A 21,110-nucleotide genomic window follows, 5' to 3' on the forward strand; every position below is an offset into this window, starting at 1 on the left:
TATCATTTGACCCAACTCAGTCAGGTACAAGCAAAAGCCCTCACTTGGCCCTCACCTCCCTTCCTAGATATTGCACTTGTACTCATGGGTTGATTCTCATTTTACTTAATCCCTTTATACTCCTTGTTTATTGTGATGTTCAGAAAATCCCGGTTTGGGCCCACAGGAGCCATTTAAACTGCTCTTTGTCCTTTTCATATACCCACATCATATTTTTAACCCTTTTGAGAAATACTGAATAATTAATAGCAGAGGCAAATAAAAATAAGTGCTCTGTGTGTCTACATGCTATGGGGTCCCAGGAGCAAAGTTAAGGGCAGATAATAAGTTTACAGCAGTTCAAAAGTTGATCAGATGTTTTACCCATATACAATGTACTCTCTTTACTTTTATTAGATCTACATAGTTAGTTCTCATAATTAGTTTTCATAGGTAATTAGACTGGAGCTGGCCAAAATCCTTGGGCTAATTAGGAAGACAGGACTGCAGCTTACAAAAAGTTCTTTTTTTTTTTTCAACTTGGCGTCTTCAATATTCTTACCCTTATTTTGAATGCCAACATCTTTATCATCTGACCCTTCTTACTGTGACACATGTGCACAAATTTTTGCTTCACTTAGCGCGTGATACTTGGTCTCCACAGATGCTCTGGAAGGTAGCTCTTTTTGCCTTTGCAACTGAGTAAAGCAAAGTTTTCTCCCTAACTCTAACAATTTTCATTCATGAACTTTCTCTGCTCACAATGTTCTTAGTGTCTTGGTATTTTTTCCTAATGCCCCCAGGCCAAAAGAAATACCCAACACTTCCTTTTATTAAGAACTTGGGCCCAAACAGCTTAATAAGTATTTATGTCCCACAGTTATGTAGCCTCTTGAAAAAAATTATACACATAAATTGAAAGAAATGTTGTATTTTCATTCAATTCTTAACCACAATTACTTATCATTGGGATGTGTGTGCACCTTGGGTGCAAAACTTCTCAGGCCAATTTCACAGTTTCTCAAGGAAGAAGATTCGCTGCCTCCACTTGAATTTCCTAATTCCCATTGGTTTTCATGGGCTCTTGCTTTTTATCATGACTGTAGACAGCCTAGCTTTAGCAAAGAGATGGCATCCCTGAAAGAAATGTAGAGTGACCGATGGCTGAAGCTATCAACTGCCTGAAACTTTGCAGTGTCCCCAAGGTGTTGAATATGGCTGTTTTTGTAAGGTGTTCTGTAGAATCCCTGTGGATTTACTGCAGTAACCCAGGACACATGGCTAAATAGTTTAAGAACTGCTATAGTTTGAACCTATGGTATCCCCCAAAGACACATGTGTTAAAGGCTTGCTCCCCAAAATGGAGCTACTGGGAAGTGATAGACTTATAAGAGGCAGGGCCTAGAGAGAAGTCTTCTGGTCATTGGGAGCCTACCCTTGACGAGAATAGTGAGACCCACCTCTTCATCGTGGTCATGAGGTAAATGGACTTCCTCTTCATGTGCTCCCACCATAATGCACTGCCACTCCCAAAGCCATGAATCCACCAACCATGCACTGGAAAACCTCCAACACTGTCAGCCAAAATAAACCTTTTTTTTTTGAGAGAGAGAATTTTTTAATATTTATTTTTTAGTTTTCGGCAGACTCAACATCTTTATTTGTATGTGGTGCTGAGGATCGAACCCAGCACCGGGCACATGCCAGGCAAGCGCGCTACCGCTTGAGCCACATCCCCAGCCCCATAGGGCTAAGTCCCAGAAACTTTCAGTTTTCTTTGTAAAATAACAACAGCAAATATTTGCTTGGTATTAAAAATCTTTGAGCTGATCATGAAACCTGTGTAGTTCATTGTATGATAGCAAACTGAAGTCTTTTCTACAGTGTTTATAAATCAGCCCACTATATTATTTATGTTCTGGTCATTCCAGGGCATTTTAAACTTTTAACAGTGAAAGGGGTACTACCATAGTGGGATTCTGGGACAATACATGTAATAAGGAATATCCTGGAAAAACCAGGACACTGTGGCACCCAGCTTACCCATGACATGCATCACAACCTTACATTCTGAAATCAACCTTTACTCAGCATATGATCCCTATTACAATGTAGTTTCTATTGTCTCATAATTTGCCACAGGATTTTATTAAATTGTAAAGACAATGTTATTGGTTACACTCTTTCTTCTTCATGTGTCTCTTACTCCTGTTCCTCCATTTCCCCTCAGACCCTACACTTTTTCTTACCCCCTGTTCCCACCCCAAATCCCATCAAAAGTTACCTGCCACTTTTTTAGTTACCTAGGGTTTGATTTTCCAGGTAACAACATGTGAAGCTACTGGTTTGCTTGTGTGGCTAGCAGATCAAGAAAGGGCAACACTATGACCTGGATCTCATGTCTATTATTGACCCCCTCCATTGACATTCATCCAAAATACATATTTTCAGGAGAGACTTCCTAGATTAAATGTTAACCTGAAGACATGAATTGTAAAAATCTAAGAAGTTCAGCTACGGCATGATTCAATCCAGGCAGGCAGTTAACAGTAAAGAGTTGCCAACTGGGAACCCAAAGAGTCATTGAAAATAAGTCAAGTCTTTCCTGCAGTATTTTCAGAATGTGAAGGGGACATTGTGAACATGTAAGAAAACCTGTAAAACTCTTCTTTCTCTGCTTCCTTTTAAATGTACGATATTAAGGCGACTGCCCCAGACTTCTTCCACTCTAAAGCTCCCTAAACCTCTGAACTTCTCTAACTCCAAATTCTCTTGGGTCTCTCCCGCCTTTACCCACTGACTTCTAAATCTCAGGTTCTTTGTGTTTGGATATGGCACAACCAAGGAACTCAGAGAGAGACTCTTTTCCAGAAGGGGAGGAGAACTGGTGGTAACAACAGAGACTGCAGACGCTTCCAATTTACTTTTTCTTTCCCCTTTGAATCCATCCATCCATTCATCCAAATTGGTTGAGAAGCTTCCACTTTAATGCAAAGCTCTAATGAGCAGGTTAAAAGGGCGGTAAAGTGAGAGATCCTTGCCATGAGATAAATCCAATTTAATTGGAGAGGATGAAAAACAGAACATAACAATAGGATGTTGGGAGTTGCAGAATGTCCTAGCTTGACACTTAATGGGTACTTGAGGAATATTTGCGACTTGCGTTAAGAAGTAGCACTGACATTTGAGTACTCGTCCTTCGTGAGCTGGCCTAGCTTTTGCCAAGCAGGCTCCATTCAAAGAGATGATAATCAAGGCGGGCGCTCCCGCACCCAGGTGCACCGGAGGGTGCAAACTCCGCACCTGAGGCTGGCGGAACACTATTCTTGCCTCCAAGGCCCTGTCCACTCAATACAACAGTTTTGCGCCAACACCGCTCGTCGCGGGGACCCTGGAACTTTCCCGCACAGTGACGCACGTGTAGCAGGGAATCGGCTCCCTAGGACCCCCAGTTCCAGTCCCCGGCGAGCCATCGCCGGGGCTGCGGGCGCAGAGGTGGTGCGCGTCGGATCCGGGCTGGGGAATGGCGGGCGGGAGGGCGGTTACCGTGGAGCAGGACAAAGAAATCGCGGAACTTTGTAAGTGCTCATTAGAAAATGCAGGTGTGACAATTGGACGTGGAGTGCTCAGTAAAAGCTTAGCCAAAGAACGCTGCAAAAGGCGCCGAAATAGCTCAGTTGGGAGAGCGTTAGACTGAAGATCTAAAGGTCCCTGGTTCGATCCCGGGTTTCGGCAGTCAGGTTTTTAGTTTTAAACGGAACTTCATAAAACCCCCACGTCCAGAGTATCCTGGTGTATTCATTCCAGTCTGCGAAAGGACGGGGGGACGGGGGGACGGGGGGACGGGGGGACGGGGGGACGGGGGGACGGGGGGACGGGGGGACGGGGGGACGGGGGGACGGGGGGACGGGAGGGCGGCAGAGGAACAGACACCGCGGTTCTCAGCCTGGAGGAACGGCAGCCCCTCGGCACGGCCACTTCCGGGTCCCTCTTCTCCGCGTCCGAGGCACTGGCGCGCGTGCGCAGTGGGGAGTCCCGGCGCCGTTAGGGCGGCCCCTTCGCGCTCGGGAGACGGGGACGTCCCTCCCCCTGGCGCGCGCCGCCGCCGCCGCCCAGCCCTTGCCTCCGGCGCGCGCGTGGATTGACGGGGCGGGCTGGCTGGTGCTAGGAAGGAAACACTGTACGCTGGGGCGACAGGACAGCTTCGTCCCAGATTTCATTCCGTTCCCGGTAAGCATCTGCCTTTGAAGAAACAGCAAAACGCTCCCGCACACTCAAATGGGCCCTTCTGGCATTGCCCAGGAAGGGAACCCGATTCTGGCTAGAGGCCCAGGAGCTCTGGCTTTGGTGGCGTAACCACATTTACTTGTCCAATGATAAAAGAGTGGCAGCTCTGCAGCCCCTGACCTTTTTTTTTTTTTTTTTTTTAAGAGAGAGAAATTTTTGACATTTATTTTTTAGTTTTAGGCGGACACAACATCTTTGTTTGTATGTGGTCCTGAGGATGGAACCTGGGCCGCACGCATGCCAGGCGAGCGCGCTACCGCTTGAGCTACATGCCAGCCCCTCACCTTTTAAACTAAGCAGAACTGGTGATTCTTTAGAGTGTGAGCAGCAGCAGCAGCAGCAGCAGCAGGAGCAGGAGGAGGAGGAGGAGGAGGAGCAGCAGCAGCAGCAGCAGCAGCACCGCCTGGGAACTAGTTAGAAATGTGAAATCTGGGCCCTGTACCTGGCATACTAAACCTGTACCCAACATCAGGTGTTCAAACCAATTCACTAGGGAGTTCTCATGTAGCTCAAGTTTGAGATCCACTGATCCACACTTTCCTTTTTATACTAGCATTTTCGTTTGCTGCCCTTTGTGCTACAAGTGTGAAATAAAACTCGGATGCACGCTTTTTCTGAGTGTTTTACCTTTAACATTGTGTGGGAAGCTGGTAGGGTACACGAGGGCATCAAGTTCCCCAGCTATCCCATAGGAGCCCACCCCAAAGCCAAAACAGGAGTTGAGAAGTAAAGAAACTGGAAGCGTAGCTCTTGATTTTATGTTGTGTGACCCGGGAACTGAGCCAGGATCCAGGGACAGAAATTGCAGGGATGTAGATTTGAATTAAAGGAAGAGGAAATTTCAATCTATTGGAATCACTAGAAAATGAACTAATCAGGTTAGTGTGTGTTGGGTGAGCAGATGCAGTTGAAAGATAGTCAGTTATGGGATTTATGCATTGGACCTCGCTTATTTTCTGTTTTGTCATTTTGAAAGATTTAGGAAGTACCATGTGCTCTCTGCCATTCATTCCCTCACTAACTGGCCATGACCTCCAGATATGTGCTGGGCATTATTTGCTGTCACTACCAGCCTGTGCAGTAGTTGTCATCATCCTCATTGTACATATAACAGCCATTCTGGAACTGCAAGGATTAAGCCTGTGTTAATCAGTTTTTTGTGCTCTGATGAGGACAACTTAGAAGAGGAAAGGTTTATTTTGGCTAATGGTTTCAGAGGTTCCATCCATGGTTGGAAACATCATGGCAGAAGGGTGTGGCAGAGGCAAGCTGCTCACCTCAACATAGCCAGGTGAAAAGTTTGTGAGTAACTAGGGACAACATATAGTCCCCAAGTGCACATCCTCAGTAACCTATATCCTGCCACCCTGCTCCACCTGCCTGTAGTTACCATACAATAGTCTACTCCAATGATTAATCCATCAAATGGATTAATACACTGGGGAGATTACAGCTCTCATGATTCAGTCTTTTCACTTCTGAAATTTTCACTGCATTGACTAACGTGAACTTCTTGGGGGAACATTCTTATTTCCAAACCACTTGAGGGTGGTTACACAAGAGAACTACAAGCCTTTGGTTAATCAGAGAGGGTTTTATGGGGGAGTGGGTCTTCTCACACAGAGAAAGATTTCTTAAATATGGAAAAACTTAACTGGAATGCAACTGGCTACCAGGGGTCTAACTGTGGGAGCTGAGGGTGACAAGTACTGCTCCTTTCAGACAACCAAACAGGCGTAAGCACCCTGGCTGGGAGATTAAGTAAAACCAGGCACTAGCTACTGGTGTTGTGGGGGAAGGCTGGAGGCATGCACCTGGTTTTGTCAAAGATAAACAAAGCCAGACACTAGTTAATCTGTAAGGACAGCTTTTAATCAGTAATAATAATAATTACATAAGCAATAATAATTGCAGTAAAGAAGAGGGTCTGGCAGGGAACTGAACTCCCACTTTTACAGAGGTGACAGCACCTTTTAAAAGAGAGAATGAAGGATTAGGGGAAAGGACTAGGGGAAGCTTAGGCAATCAGGGAAGTGAAAAATTTCAAAGGGTTGGTCACTGTAAATGCTGATTAGGCCAGCTGTGTCTGTTGGATGGTAATTATTGAGGTTAGGATTCAATCCTCCCACAGAGACTGAGAGAGACAGGCCCTATCCTTGTGGAGGATACATTTCAAAGGAATGGCTTTCAGGTCCTTGAGAAAGACATTCTCTGAGTAGTGCAGATACGCAAACATCTCAAAGGGACAGAGGAAGGATTCACAATTGTAAGCCCTTTTTAGTTAAAGCTCTGAGAAAATGATCTGGGGCCTAGTTCAGATGTTGGATCGATTTTTTTTTCTTTCCTCCCAGCAACCTTGGGTTTCCTGGCACTGTAAGGGGTTAGGGTCATCCTAGGGACTTGGCCTTGAGCTGTTAGAAACTACATTAGTCTTTTCATGTAGGAGGAAGGCGGTAGACAAAATCATTTGTTCTGAGAGTGGTTAGTTTATAGACCAGGTTGAGGCCTGGTGGGGAAGCCTGACTGGTGTTTAGGAGAGAATCTTTATCCTTAGAAGTGGGCGAAGGCAGGTGGTTAGGCAGGCCTCCACGGGAAGAGTGGAGGTGAAGGGTTTCTTAAGGCCATGTGACGGGGAGGAATGAATGATCAGAAAGCAGGTCACCAGCATCACACACACACACAGGCAAAATAAAGGGAGACCAACCAAAGCAATACCAAAGCAAAGGCTGCTGATTAAGAGGGTCATAGCATGACCTAAAGGCTGTAGCATGGGGACCGCCACCATCACTTGAATTTGGCAGGAACTCAAAGGTGGACAGGAGAGTGGGAGAGCACAGGTATAAAGGGGCAGCTTCAGGAAGCTCTTGGCCTGGGGAAACTGAGGCAGCTTAGTAGAAGCAGGGCAGCCTCTATGATTGGTTAGAGGAGCATATTTGGCTCTCTCTGACTGGTCCTAAATTGGAAGTGGGAACAGAAATTAGGAAAGCTGTGAGTTATTAATCTAGTTCTGTCCAATTGGGGCCAATTTGTTGCAGAAATTTTTGTTTCACCTCATGAATTACTGTTGGAGGTAATAACATGGCTCCCTGCAAGGCTGACGCTTAGCAGGCTGACTTCCAGGGCTGGGTTTTGTAGATACGGCATGGTGGTGTGTGTCCTAAGCAGGCTGCTCTAGATTGTGCCAGAGTTCTATTTTTATAGACTATTTTATAGTGTGACCATGGTCCATTTCTACACTCAGTCTCTCAATACATATTTTATGAAGAGGTAATGTCTAAAAATGTAATCTGATAATTTTTTTTTTCTTTTCCTGTGGTATGGCCTGCGCTGGTAGATATCAAACACTGTCACCTCTCAGAAGAAAGGACCAAAAAAGATGGAACTGAGGCAGGAGTTAAGCAGAAATGGGGACCTTAGAGAATGGGCTCCCACCACCCCAGATCAACACCCTAGGCTAAGGCCTGTCTTATTGTTTGATTTTGGCTGTCTTACTGGAGGGCCCCTCTCACTCTTGGATGCCCATAAATTTAGTTGTCATCTCAGGTTTCCTGGACTACCCTAACAGTCAACCCTAGAGAGTTGTTTTGAACCCAAGCAATTCTTTTGTTTTAAGGAACAAATATAGGACAAACTCTGGCTAACATTAGACCATCTCATTATGGGAATAAGAAATTAAAATTTCATACTTTTAATTGAGTCAGAAAAAGAAAACAATCAAGATATACTTTCCAATGAAAAAATAACATGTTTATATTTTTATACTGTTTTTATAATGTTTTATATTTTTATACTGTTTTCCTCATCAAAACAGTATAAAAATCCAGAGAGCCACCAACTATCCTCTTTGGGACCTCTGTCATGCGATAGGTGCTTTCCTTGCTGGCTTCTAATAAATATGCTACTGAATTCTCACCCTCTGTCGTCTGTGTACTTCATTCTTCAGGTGCATGCAAACAAGAACCCTCCAGTGCTCATAGGACCCTGTGTTACAGAATGTCATATGTCCCCCAAGGAGCCCCACTGACGCCATGCAGCTCTGCCATAGTGCTTTGTAACTGAGGAAGCTGTGAAGGGTGGAAGTGTAGAGTCAGCTCTGACTTTAGAAGAGACAAGCTTTCAGTGGAAAGAACAGCACTGTCATTAAACATTCATAGGTGTTAATGCTCAGCTCAGCATAGTGACTGCTTCCGCTTGCTTTGGTCAGTTTATCCAGGGTTGAAGAGGGTTGAAATCTCCTTAAATTTCCTTGCAAAGCTTTTTAGAAAGAAACCTGGGACATCCGGCTCACCTAAAGAATTTCTAAGGCAACATGCAAGCATATCCCTGAGTAAATGTTTCCTTCTTCATCATTCTGGGTACTTTATTCATTTTAAGCCAGAGCTATGATACAGTGAAGCCATTATAATTGTTACACACGGTAAAACTAGATGAACATTTAATTATTCATTGAGGCCCTTCATGTAATAATGTGTACATACATTAATGCCCATTTTATTAGTCTTGGATCACAGTTCTACTCTTTAAAATGGATCATGGTTTAGAGTCATTTACCTTCATGCTATAATATTTGTCATATCTCAGTTTCGTTTGATATGAGAAACTTAGCTAGAAAAACAGCTCCCACTTGGATTTGTCTCAGATTCCAGGAATAGGGCTGAGGTTGTGGCTCAGTGGTAGAGCACTTGCCTAGCATGTGTGAGGCACTGGGTTTGATTCTCAGCACAACATATAGATAAATATGTAAATAAATGGTCCAGTGATAACTAAAAAAATAATAATAAAAAAATTCCAAGAGTATATGAATTCTGCACCATCATCCTTAATATGTGGTACTGGTGGATTACCTCATTTCTGGCTGCTCACTAATCCAGCTGGTGATCTGGTGGGCCTTTACTGTATTTATTTATTTATATGTAGTGCTGAGAATCAAACCCAGTGCCTCACACATGCTAGGTAAGCACTCTACCAGTGAGCTACAACTCCGGCCCCCAGCTGGTGATCTGGGAGGTGTGTTTGCAGGTGCTGCTTAATATTTGGAAGAGGGCCAGCTGATAGCCTGGGGAATAATTCCAGATACCCTGAGTAAGTGCCAGGCTTCTCAGACTAGAGCACCAAGTCATTAGTTGCATAAATTTCAATTTTCATATAATGAATTGTCTTAAAGCAGGGCTCAGTGGTAATCTACTCTTTTCTGCTGAAATATATTTTACAATATATCTCAAGCCATGTCCCCCATATATCCTAAGTCCAAAATATCAAGAATAATGATGGGTACCATTTATGGGGTGCTCTTTATGGGCCAGGCATTCTAACAACTTTCCATACATAATCCCATAACCTTACCAGGTAGGAAGCAGAGTTGAATATAAATTTAAAAATAACATGTTACACACCAGTGCTGTTGTGAAAAGCCAGCACAATTCTGAGATGTATTAAAATGAGGTATGAGTCATGACATTGAAGTCCTAGTTCTTTTATACATTGCTTAAGTGAGATCCACTGGAGAGCATTTTGTTCAGGTTTTGATTAACTTTGATTAGCTGTAAGAGGGTTAACAAAAAATAAAAGCATGATTAAGGAAGAGGAGATTAATTTTTAAAGGACCACAATAAATGAGCATGAAGTAGATTTACTAAGAAAAAAGAAGCTAAGGGTAAACTGATGAGTGTTTTCAAATTATTGTTTAGGAGTAGGTAATTTTCAGGAAGATAATGCAAGTATAAATGAACTTGGATGGAAGTTGGAGAGATTTTTGTTAGATTAAGACAGGAGCTGCTTGGCTGGGATGATAGGACATTTGATCTAGTTTTCTGATGGATAGTGTCTATCCAGGGGTAAATGAGAAAATCGCCATTGAGTGGATTTGAACGTATAGGGCCTCTAGTCAACTTTTGGCACTTTTAAAAATCTTTGTGTTGGGCTGGGGATGTGGCTCAAGCGGTAGCATGCTCGCCTGGCATTCGCGGGGCGCTGGGTTCGATCCTCAGCACCACATAAAAAAATAAAGATGTGTCCACCGAAAACTAAAAAATAAATATTAAAAAAATTTTCTCTCACTCTCTCTCTCTCTCGTGGTTGTTGCTACTGATAGTTCAGGAAGGAAGGAGATGGGATGGCATAGTGTGTGGACAGTGGGGCAAAGATTGCACAATAGTCTCACTGAAGTGAATCCTGTTATCTCGTGTGTCTTAGCACTAAGTACTGCTGTGTAACAACATTTTGGTTAGTGATGGACTGCCTCTGTAAAAGTGATCCTTAATGATGCTACAGTCATCTCAGTTGATTTATACCAACTCTGTAATGCTTGCACAATGATGAAATCATGCAACAACATATTCCTAAAAACTTATCTCTGTAGTTAGTGATGTATGACCAAATGCCCAGAAACAAATCTGACATCTTTTCCCAGGGCTGTGGCCAATTAGTGTGCACTTCACAATCATGCAACTCATTGAGGTACAAAAGTACAAAAAGCAAAACAAAAAGCACTTTGCATCGTGAGGTTAACCAAGAAAAACTTTCCCATAGGATCTCCCTGTCCGGTTAGGGTCCCCATAAAAAATGAAGCCACAAGTCTTTCCTGAAAGAGATTGATTCTGCATCAGTATTTTATGCATATTCAGTGTTGTTGATAAGTGATGATCATTGTAGAGAAAATGCTGTGACAGAATTGCTATTTTCTCATCGGAAACACTGTTGACATAGTAACATTGTTCAGCTGTGTGTAGATGTGGGCATGTTTTGATTTTCTGGCTTATTTCAGAAGTTCTTGTTTGTTTTTGTTGTGTGTTTACTAGTCTTTCAAAAGCCTGGACTGGACTCCCTTGTTAAACATGAGTGCAACTGAGTTACTTTTTGCTCGGCTCAGTGCATTTCCCAGAGCTGATCTCAACACCAAATATCTGCTTAAAGATGGCCTCAGTGGTAGAAAAGTAAAAATCTGGGATCTTCAATTGAGTTTCAGGCAAATGGAAACTAGGGGAATTGAATGCATGAGGCAGGAAGCAGTATGTGTGAGAGTTCAGATTTAAATTAAAAAAAAAAAAAAAAACATAGTGCCATCTCATAATAGCTGGTGACCTTGAGTGAAGAGAGTAGGCATTTAAAGATGGAATGCTGCCAAGCACAGTGGCTCACACCTGTTATCCCAGTGACTCAAGAGGCTGAGGCAGGAAGATCACAAGTTCAAGGTCAGCTCAGCAATTTAGTGAGACCCTGGAGCAACATAGGAAGACCCTGTGTCAAAAAATTAAAAAAGAGTTTGGGGATGTAGCTCAGTAGTAAAGCACCCCTGTCCCAGTAGAAAGGAAGGGAGGGAGGAGAAAAACCCTTGAGAATTCTTGGTAGGTTTGGAGACCTGGCAATGTTTAAAGTGCGTGTGTAGTAATGCATGTTGTTTCGTAGTGAAGGGGAGGAATACCTGTTGCTAGTCTCTTCCCTGTTATCATTTATGATTACCTGGAGGGAAAATTGGTCAAACAGGACTCCATCCTATTGATTCAGGTGTGGACATTCACCATCCGGAAGGCAAATGAAGCTGCAGGGGTTTTCTAAAATCCAGAGCCCTCCTCTGGATTTTGTTCAGCTGCAATGGCCCCGTGCAGGATTAGGCAGAGCCCTTCCTCCACGGTTCTGTGGTTCTCTTTGAAATTTGAATCCTCCCATGATATTTCTGCTTTACACAAATACTGTGTGTGTGTGTGTGTGTGTGTGTGTGTGTGTGTTGTTGACTCTGCTCCTCAGCCCAGTCCCAGGGCAGGGGTCTTTCCCACACTTGAACCAAGTGAACAGAGGGTTCCTTTTTACAACCCTTGGTATCCAGAGCCGAGCAGCCGTTTCATGCTTTCTCCTTTTCTTCCTCCCATTCTGTCTTCTTTTATCTTTCTTTCCCAATCCAGAGGGTCTAGTCTCACATCTAAGCATTGAAAATTCAAAAAATTATTTTAAATTTTTATTATTTTTAAATTTGTTATTCTCACTTATTGTTTTTCAGGATTTTTCCAAAGCCATGAAATTATAGAAAAATATGAACTTTAATGGATATATAGCATTCCATAAAATATGTATTACAAATAATTTTGTAACAAATTTCTAGATTAAATATATACTCAAATTTTGGTTATTATGAATAATCTTATCATAAAAAATCAGTAAAGCCAGATAATTTTCAGTACCTCTGGTAATTTATTCTGGATAAATACCTAGAAGGCATTAATTAAACAGTCATATATTTACATATACATACACACTATGTATATTAGTAATTCTTTTTATAAAACACATATTTTTATTTTAGATAACATATAAAGTACAAAGAATAAAAAGTAAAAAAATTATTACCCACAACCCAGAGAAAATATTGTAAATGTATTTATTATTATATAATAAGCAGATCTTATGCACATGCTATTTTTTAAAAATTTTTGATTAAAAATAGGTCCTAATCATTATTGTATATCATTTATTAATTTTCTCCAATATAATTTCTATATTTATATTCCTTTGTATAACTTTTCCTCCCAGCTTCATTAAGATAGTTGACAAATAAAAATTATATTTAAGGTATACAATTCTTAATTTATTTTTTAATTAGTGTATTATAGTTAGACTTTAAAATGGAATTCATTGTGATATGTCACAGAGCATAGTTTGGTTAATTTCACTCTGCTGTTTCTCCCCTTTGCCATACCTCCTGCTTTCCCCTGGATCTCCTTCCTCTACTCCACACTGACTTCCTTTCTATCTTATGAGGTCTGATTCCCCCCCACCCCACCCAGCTATTAAATTCTTTATTTATCTATAGCTTCTCTCTAGTTCCATCCAGCAAATGACATGATTTCATTCTTCTTTATGGTTGAGTAAAATTTCATTGTGTTTATATACCACATTTTCTTATCCATTTGTGTATTGATGGACACCTAGGCTGGTTACATAACTTGGTTATTGTGAATTGTGCAGCTATAAACATTGGTATGCATGTGTCACTATAGTATGCTGATTTTAGTTTTTTGGTCAAATACCAAGGAGTGGAGTAGTTGGTTCATACTGTGGATCCATTCCTAGTCTTTTGAAGACTCTCTGTACTGCTTTCCACAGTGGATATAATTTGCACTCCCACCAACAATAGATAAGTGTACCTTTTCCCCCACATCCTTACCAGCATTTATTATTATTATTATTATTATTAGTTTTGTCCTAGAGATTTAACCAGAGGTGCTTTACCACTGAGCTACATCTAGCAGTCCTTTTTATTTTATTTTATTTTTAATTTTGAGATAGGCTCTCACTAAGTTGCTGAGGCTTGCCTTGAACTTGCCATTCTCCTGTCTCAGCCTCCCAAGTTGCTGGGATTACAGATGTGCACCACCATGCCTGGCTTATTATTTGTATTTTTATGATTGCTAGTCTGACTAGAGTGAGATGAAATCTCAGTGTAGTTTTGATTTACATTTCCCTGATTGCTAAGGGTGTTGAACATTTTTTCAAATATTCGTTGGCTATTTACATTTCTTCTTTTGAGAACTGTCTCTTTAGTTTTTTGCCCATTTGTTGATTGAGTCTTTGGGGTTTTGATTGTTTTTGGTCTTAATTTTTTTAGTTCTTTATATATTCTGGTCGGAGGAGCAAAGGGCAATATGTTCTCCCATTCTGTAAGCTCTCTCTTCATGCTCTTAATTATTTTTTCTATGCAGAAGCTTTTTAATTAGAAGCCATCCCATTTGATTTTTGGTTTTATTTCTTGGGCTTTAGGAGTCTTGTTAAGGAAGTAGGTGCCTGTATCAATATGTTGGACTGGTGACCCTATGTTTTCTTCTAGCAAATGCAGTGTTTCTTATCTAATTTCAAGGTCTCTGATACACTTTGAGTTGATTTTTGTGCAAGGTCAGAGATAGGGGTCTAGTTTCATTTTTGTTCATATGGATATCCCAGTTTTTCTAGCACTATTTGTTAAAAATGCTATCTTTTTTTTCCCAATGTGTTTTTGGCACCTTTGAGGAGGATCAGATGACTGTATCTATGTGGGTTTGTCTCTGTGTCTTCTATTCTATTCCATTGATCCTCCTGTCTGTTTTGATGCCTGTATCATGCTATTTTTGTTACTATAGCTCTGTAGTATAATTTGAGATCAAGTATTGTGATGCCTCTTGCATCGCTCTTCTTGTTCGGTATTGTTTTGGCTATTTTGGGTCTTCTATTCTTCCATATAAATTTTAGGATTGCCTTTTCTAGTTCCATGAAGACTATCATTGGTATTTTGATGGAATGTCTTATAACTATCTCTGTTTGCTGATGACATGATTCCATTCTTAGAAGATCTAAAATATTCCACCAAAAGACTTCTAGAATTGATAATAAAATCAACAAAATAGCAGCACCCAAGAGCAACATACAAAAACCAATAACATTCCTGTATCCCAATAATGAATCTGATGAAAAACAATTTCATTCACAATAGCCTCAACAACAACAAAATCCACTTGAGAATAAATCTAACCAAGGAGGTGAAAGACGGCTATGTTGAAAATTATAGAACACTGAAGAAAGAAATTGAATGAAGACCTTAGAAGCTGGAAAGACCTACCATGCTTTTGGAAAGGCAGAATTACTATTGTCAAAATGGCCATTTTAGATTTCCTTTTTAAGAATTATTATGTGAAGTATATGGTGAGCTATTCAATTGGAAAAGAGGGTATAAAATGGAAAAAAAATGGTGGTGTCCCTTTAGCTCGGTGCCTAAGTTCTCTTATGCAGAAACAACCTTTGTTGTTTCTGGTGTGTTGTGTGTAATTTTTATATGTATATGTGCATACATTCATATATGTATATCATTTTACACAAACACCATCTTTACTTGTGCACACTGTTGTAAAGCTTTTTTCTAATGATGTTCATTCTGTTCACACTAACAACATCTACTTCCTTTTTTCTCCCTTCCCCACCTATTTTAAACCCTTTTTAACCATACTTTTTATTCATCTGTAATCTTAACCAATAGCAACTCTGTTTGAATCAAATTCTAAAGATAATATTGTGAAGGAATTTAATATGAAATCCATAAGTTGTATTTAAATTTTAATACCCTGATCTATTTTTTCAGGAACAATTAATTCAAGAAAATTTGGTTTATTTCTTATACAAAAGGAAGGGCTGATCAGTTGTATGGGCCCAGCGATGGCCTGTGCAAGTGAAATCCAGGTGTGCCATAATACAGGAACAATTCTTTTTTTAAGAATCTTTTATGTCAAGTTGGTGAACGCTCATAAAACAATTTAAGCAGATGCCCATTTATTGCACATCTTATTTTCTTGTGTCTTGATTCATACCCATCTTTCAGGTTCTTTCAAGTTTTGCATCCTCATCTTTTAAGTTTTACTATAGTTGAAGCTAATATTGATTCCTCTCCACCTTGACCCCCTGAGTGCTGGACAGTGCATCCCTGTCCACTCTGCTCTGGGCCTGTGATCCTGTCCTGTGTTTTACACTTCATTTTGGGTGTGCTCTCTTTCTCATTGACCAAATGTTACATCTCCACAGAGGTGCCTTTGGCCTCGGGGAGGAATACTTCATTGTGCATGCTACAGTAATAAAGAGGGAGTTTTTGTAACTGAGAATTCAACTGAGCCTCAAGATCATGGGATTGTCTTGGTCTAGCAGAAGACAAGTTGAGGCATTTTGGGGACCATGATCTGCCAGGGCACTAACCCAGGTTAATTTAGGTTGTAAACCCACAAACCAGGATCATAGCCATACATTATATGGTTGACAGTCAATTAATGCCTTAATGACACAACAGAATTCTCTCCATTTTTCAAGTTACCTAAGATGTTCTGACTGCTATTTTTAAAAGTAAGGTTCAAAGAACTTTCTAAATAAACAGTGTTTTGAAAAGCTTTCAGATATAACTGAGAGATTAAAAACTAAATGAAAGTTTTGTGTTCAGAGAAATATAAAGAAACCAAACAGCCCAACACAAATAGAAATGTGTACATAGAAACATTTTACTTAATCCACCAATTATTAATTGAGTTGCTCTTGTAGGAGTGCTGGGTGTGCAGGTGTTGGTCTTCAGCAGGTGTTCTGGGGAGGTTCTCTTCTGAAGAGCAGCTGCTGGGCACCACAGGCCTCAGCAGCTCCCAGAACAATGTTCTGCCCAATGTGTGTGTTAAATAATGGCCCCGGCCATTAGACACATGGAATCTTTGGATCTGTCAACCCTGGATCTCAGACTGTGTCTACCATTGGCCTCTGGTTTCTGCCATGTTTCTAAGCAAATCCTTTGTCTGCTGGATCTTAAAGAGAGGGCTCAGTTTTTCTAGATCTGGAACTTTTGGGTTGTTTCATGGCTTCTGAGCTGATTCTTGAGACCATTTCGGAAGCACAGTCAACTCTTTCGCTGAGTCTGGGTTTGGCTATTTCCATCCTCTCTGAGATGCTTGATGAGGAGCTGGGTTGAGTTTCGTTGTACTCTTCAAAGGAAACCTCCCAAGCACACCCACTGAAGATCTCCGTTGGGTGTCAGGAGATGTTTTCCCTTAAAGATGGCAGCGTAGGCTGGGCTATGTTATTTAAAATACAATGTAGTTTTACTGCTGTGTGAAGTATACCATGCCCACGAGAGTGTAGATGGGGTCATGGTACTGGGAACAACTCAACGGTGTTCTAGCTTTTGACTCGACTATTTACTGAGGGCCTCAGCCACCAGAAAGCATGCCACACCCACCTGCCTGGGGGTGTTCCACAGGTCTGTTCTTCACGCTCTGCTTGATCTCATGGGCCCTGCCACAGTTCTGGCATTCTCTAGAAACAGCTCCTGAAGCTGGACTGAGAAAGGATCCTATTATGTCTAGGGAAAGAAAGCAAGTGAGTCTCACATGAGCTCTAAATAGAACAAATTTCTTTTTTCACTAAAGCAGAGTCACAAAGCAGCCAGCACCTTAACACAGGCTCTGCTTACACGCTGTCACTTCCTTGCAGGGACTCTGAGCCCAACTGCTGGAAGGGTACCAAGGTCGGTGGCAAAGTGAGGGCCTGGGCTTCCCTCACACTGCTAAGAGCCCACAGGCCAGTGATGATGGCCAAAGGCTGGCCTGGCTCAGGATTCTCCATGGCACATGGAGAACCTCCTCATCCTGAGCAGACAGCAGGCAGTGCACACAGCCGGCTGCCTGGCGTCCCTGTCATGCCTGGGACAGTGCTCTTACTATTCATTCACAAGGCACCACAGCCCTTGGGATTGGTGCTGGGTTCTGAGAGAAGTGGAATTCTACCGGGAATTCTTGTTCCAGAGGCCAACCTTCCACATCCCAGTCCCAACGGGTTTGAGTTTAGCAGTTTTCCTGTATGGAGCAGTCTGGAAGGACTTGTCTTGTCCTGATAGAAAGAGGGGGATATTAACTCACCTTGCTGAATTTAAATCCGCAGAGGAACACAGAACCCTTTTGCCCTCTTCCTCTTCTACTCCCAGTGTGGCTTCCTGATTTTGTCTGTATGCCTTACACCCTAGAGTTGGGCACATGAATGGTTACTGTTAGCAAATTCTTTTGCTTTAGGCTTTGAAGATAATGCAATATGGTAAAAACTGGAAAGTATAGATATTTTGGGCCATTTCTCCTCAGCTCAGGGTGCAAGGACATTGAATCACAGGAGGGACCACACTGCTGTACACATTCGCAGCCAAGTGTTGGGGTTTCAACGAGGGATTCAAATGCAGAAGGAACTGTTTCTCCCCCATCAGCCAGGGAGGAGTCTGTCTGATCAGTTGTGCTGCTTAGAAATGGCATAGTTGTCAAACCTCACACAGGGGTTTAGCCAGGAGGCTATGAAGAGGGAAGATTTAACAGAGGAAGGCTTTGCTTCTCCAAGAAGTAAGTCATCCCTAGTAGAAGCTGTGATACATTCACTTTGAGGTTAGAAAATCAGGTCCCCTTCCTCATGCTATCTGGTTCCTGGTGACTACATTTTGCTGGCAAATGGAGGTCATGAAGCTCTTATCTACTCTCAGCTTTCTCCAGACACAAATAGCGCATCCCCAATACCTCGGATCTCCACACTCAACTGTGGACAGTGTCATGGTCACTGCGGCTCACCTGTATTACGAAACACAGGGACTCAACTCAGAAGGTCCAAGTTTGAGTCCCAGGTCTACAGGTAACCAAATAGCAATGCAACTTTTACTGACTCCTAACTTCTCTGGCATCATCTTTAAAATGTAAAACAACTGCCACTTAAGATTGTTGTGAATTGTATATGAAATCACTCATGTTCAAAGAAGAGCTGTGGAGAGTTAAAAATGTAGTATGTCTAAACAAGAGAATATTATTCAGCCATAAAAAGGAATGAAGTCCTGATACATGTGTAACATGCATGCTTGAAGACATTGGCTAAGTGAAAGAAGCCAGCCACAAAACCCTACAAGTTATATGATTCCATTTATCTGAATGCCCAGAACAGGTAAATCTGTGGAGACACAAAGTAGACTAGTAGTTACTTAGGGTTGGAGGAATAGAGGGATTGGGAAATTATAACTAATGGGTACAGTTTCTTTTTGCAATAATTAAAATGTTCTAAAACAACTCTAAGTATACTAAAAATCATTGAAGGGTACACTTGGGGTGAATTGTGTGGCATGTGAATGACATCTCAATGAAGCTATTACCTTTCTCCTGACAAAAAAAGGAAAAAAGCAATTGCAATTACCAAACGGTTCTTCAACATGAAATAGTGTTTTTTTCTTTGAAACTCATTAAAGATATTTGGATTCCTCTATTGATTATAATGGTAGTGGTCTTGGCCCATTTTTGTGCTGCTATAACAAAACCTAAGACTGGGTAATTTATAATGAATGGAAATATTTTTTTGGCTCATAGTTTTGGATGCTGGGAATCCAAGACTGGGGTTCTGGTCTCAGTAAGGGCCTTCTTAACACATCATCCTGTGGAGGGCATCACATGGTAGAAAGGCAAAGAGACATTGAGAGAGCCAAGAGGGTGAACTTGCAGCCTCAAGTCTTGTTGAGGCTCACGAGGGTGGAGGCTTCATGACCTAACCAGCTCCCATCAGGCCCCACCTCCCAACCCTGCTGCATTGGAAATCCAGTTTCCAATCCATAGATTTGGGGCATATGTTCAAACCCCCATAGTAGCTAACTTTAACAAGCCCTCATGACATGCTAGGTACAAAGCCAGGCACACCACCAGCATTCTCTGCTTCATTCTCACAACAGGTTTTTGCTCCTATTTTAGAGGTTCATAGCATAATCTCAGAAAGGTTAAACAACTTGCCCTAGGTCATACAGCTAGTGAGTTGTCTGTCAGGGTTTGAGACCAGGCAGATGGACCATTACCCAGGTCTGCCTTGGGTCTTCCTTGAGAACCTGTGTTGAAATATCTTTACCACCTCAGCAGAAAGTCAGGCCTTCTGACTCTATTCAAAGCCTGTGTATAGACTTGTTTCCAGGCGGGTGGGGGAAGTGGGCTAGGATGATTGTTCCAGGGAATCATTTAACATTTTCATCAGATATCTGGGGCCCAGGATTTGTGTTGGAGCTGGCTGTGAATACAAAAGACACAGCGGATGCGCAGTGTCTCCGCACGCCAGCCATCGCCTTCCCCTTTGACTCAGGGTCAGATGCTGTTCCCAGCCCCGTGGCAGGCCTTGCCACCAGAATAGATTAATTTTGTCATTACCCTTTCTCAATTTCTGCCTTTGACCAGAAAAAAGAGGTTAATTGTGTGCCGTTTCTCAGGAGAATGAGGTATCAGCATTTTAATTCCTGATATTTTATGAATTGTGGGCAGCTAATTAAAACTTAAAGATTAGAGGAGCTATTTTAGCTAAGAGGCCATTTGCAGGATTGTGAAATGAAGAGAACAAAGGGTTGTCTTTTCTTTTTATTCTGCAGTTTAAATGAAACTTCATACTGAAATGGAGACTTGAATTGTTTTGCATACTGAGTATTCATTGTTTGATTCTAATTTTAATTTTGCAGCAGATGACACAATATCCAAAAGCTACTGAGGAGTTAACACAGAGATTGTTGGGAATGTTAAATAGCAAGATTCATGTTCTAAGGCTCCATTTGCCCCTTTTGGACCTCAGAGAGACATCTTAAAGTTAGATAGGGACCACTTAAAGATTCCATTAGATGTCCTTAATTACCATCTCAGAACTCACTGTGTATTTAGATCTTCTCTTCTGTTCACCCTCTCAGTTAACTGTTGAGTTGCTCCATAGCAGATCAATGGACTTCAACAATGGTTTTTTTCTTGGTTTTTCTACTTGCTGGTTATCTTTGGGCATCACTGAAATCACCAAGTATCCCTGCCTTTGAGATGTGAATCCAGTCAGCCACCAGCCCCTACTGCATCTTTGTACAAATTAGAAAAAAAAGACATCTTCAGCTAATGCAGGGGTTTTGGGAGAACATAATTAGCAGAGCTGACCTCATCAGGATAATCATGGAAGGTTTCTTGACAAAATGACATTTATGCTGGAACTTAAAAGATAAAGAAGCATTGGTTGGGATGGAGAAAAAGATAATTTCATCCAAATAGAAGAGTGTGGGCAAAGACCCTGAAGCTAGAAAGAACTGGTGTAATCTAAGCATTGAAATAAAGGCGGAAAGAATGAAGTTCCAAGGGAATTGGGCCAGATCCTGGGGGCCTGGAGTCTGTGCTTGGGATTGGAGATTTATCCAATCAGGAACTGGAATCTATTAGAATATTCAGTTTTAAGCAGAAATCTAAAGCAATCAAACTTGTATTTTAATGATTACCCTGGCCATGAGTAATGAACCAAATGAAGGGGGTGAAGGTTAGAAGCAGAGATCTATGCAGAGGCTTTTG

At 41.6% G+C, this 21,110-nt stretch overlaps 1 protein-coding gene and 1 non-coding gene across 2 annotated transcripts in view; both read left to right on the forward strand.

Annotated features, from left to right (window-relative positions):
* Positions 1-3,641: 3,641 nt before the first annotated feature.
* Trnaf-gaa (transfer RNA phenylalanine (anticodon GAA)) lies at positions 3,642-3,714 on the forward strand. The gene has a single exon. It is a non-coding gene; the product is annotated as a tRNA-Phe (tRNA).
* Positions 3,715-4,099: 385 nt separating this feature from the next.
* Dct (dopachrome tautomerase) overlaps positions 4,100-21,110 on the forward strand; it is an 84,054-nt gene continuing 67,043 nt past the window's right edge. Inside the window, exon 1 of the mRNA XM_058582788.1 lies at positions 4,100-4,209. The gene's annotated coding sequence lies outside the window, so the exon portion shown is untranslated. The remainder of the gene's footprint in view (positions 4,210-21,110) is intronic.

This window comes from Marmota monax, unplaced genomic scaffold (genome assembly GCF_021218885.2).
Source record: "Marmota monax isolate L192 unplaced genomic scaffold, Marmota_monax_Labrador192_F-V1.1 WCK01_AAM20220418_F8-fsc00026, whole genome shotgun sequence".
NCBI classification, from domain to species: domain Eukaryota; kingdom Metazoa; phylum Chordata; class Mammalia; order Rodentia; family Sciuridae; genus Marmota; species Marmota monax.